The sequence below is a fragment of the Hippopotamus amphibius genome, chromosome 3 (assembly GCF_030028045.1).
Source record: "Hippopotamus amphibius kiboko isolate mHipAmp2 chromosome 3, mHipAmp2.hap2, whole genome shotgun sequence".
In the NCBI taxonomy this organism is placed as follows: Eukaryota; Metazoa; Chordata; class Mammalia; order Artiodactyla; family Hippopotamidae; genus Hippopotamus; species Hippopotamus amphibius.
The window spans coordinates 108,141,925-108,143,697 of NC_080188.1; the positions used below are offsets into that span (position 1 = coordinate 108,141,925).

The 1,773-nt window shown below is 36.8% G+C and overlaps 1 pseudogene; it reads right to left on the bottom strand.

Moving 5' to 3' along the window:
• Positions 1–1,149, bottom strand: LOC130850111 (olfactory receptor 4A47-like; annotated as a pseudogene).
• Between the last annotated feature and the right edge of the window lie 624 nt (positions 1,150–1,773).

Consider the following 1,773-nt stretch of genomic DNA (forward strand, 5'->3'; position numbering starts at 1 on the left):
TCATTTTCTTTTTCTGGTCCAGAGCTTTTTCATAGCATTTTTCATCTCACCATTTCTCAGAGTATTGATTAGAGGGTTCAACATAGGGGTGATAATGGTGTAAAACACAGTCAAGGATTTATCAATGGGTAAAGCAGAAGGAGGTCTTGAATAGATAAAAATAGAGGGCACAAAGAAGAAGACCACCATGGTAATGTGTGAGCTGCAGGTGGATAAGACTTTGCGCCTCCCTTCATGACTAAGATTCTTCAGGGAGTGCAGAATCACCCTATAGGAGATGAGTAAGAGAGTGAAGATGACCACACAGATTGCTCCATCGTTGGCAAGCATGGTGAGGGCAATAATGTGAGTGTCGGTGCAGGCAAGTTTTCTTTTCTTTTTTTTTTTTTTCATTTTTTTTATTAATTTTATTTATTTATTATTTTTTGGGGGTACACCAAGTTCAATCATCTGTTTTTATACACATATCCCCGTATTCCCTCCCTCCCTTGACTCCCCCCCCACCCTCCCTCGAGTCCCCCCCACCCTCCCCATCCCAGTCCTCTAAGGCATCTTCCATCCTCGAGTTGAACTCCCTTTGTTATATTGCAGGCAAGTTTTAACAGGGGGTACATGTCACAGATGAAGTGGTCAATGACATTGGGACCACAGAAGGGAAGGTGGTAAACAGAGAGAGGATGAATTACAGCATGTAAAAACCCACCAGCCCAGGCCAATAGCAGTAGCAGAACACACACTCACTGATTCATGATTGTCAAATAACACAAGAGTTTGCAGATGGTCACGTAGCGGTCATAGGCCATGACCACCAGGAGTAAAATCTCAGCATCACCAAATAAGTGACCTATAAAAAGCTGGGCCATGCAAGCTTGGAATGAGATTGCTTTCTTCTCACATAGTAAGTCTATAATCATGTTTGGGGTGACTGTAGTTGAATAAACAGCATCCATAAATGATAAGTAGCAAAGAAAGAAATACATGGGGGCATCCAGGGTTGGGCTGAACACCACAGTGAGGACAATGAGTAGGTTGCCCACCATCATCACAATGTAGATGAGCAAGAACATGACAAGTAATATTTTCTGACTCTGGGGGCTCTGTGTGAGACCCATGAGGAACAAACTAAGTTACATTTTTCCTTTGTTCCATAGGTGATTCTCTATGTCTTATTTCAGAATTCAGGACAAAATTACCTGCAAATATAAGTATTACTAGTGACTTTCTGAAGTCTCAAATAATTTTTTATTAATTTATCTAATGAGCATAATGGTCCATTATGATCCAGTTCTTTCAGATATTATAGCACAAGGCTAATTAAAGCATTGTCCTGAATGTCAAAAATCTTACAGAGTGACAAGTTATTAAGAGACATTTGTGGGAAAAAGACATATTATTAAGTAAGTGAGGTGCCATAACTCTCTTTCCATCTGGAAGCTAATAAAATTGTACATATAGTTAATACCTTATACAAGAATAAAATTTGATTAAAGTTTTAATAAAAAAAGTAAAGAAAGAATTTCTTTATTTTACTTTCCACTGATTAGTGAGGTGACTGTCTCAATTCTAGGGGTGAAAGAATCTTATTAACAGATTTGTGAAATTTCAAATAGATATATTTGATAATCTCAAATTTCTTCTAAGGATTTAGGAAAATATACCATAAAGTCAATTGACAAAAGTGGTTTAGAAAAATATTTACACTTTAGAGGATATACATAGAGTTATTATATAAAATATATAAATATCTCTAAACCATTTATGATTAAAATATAA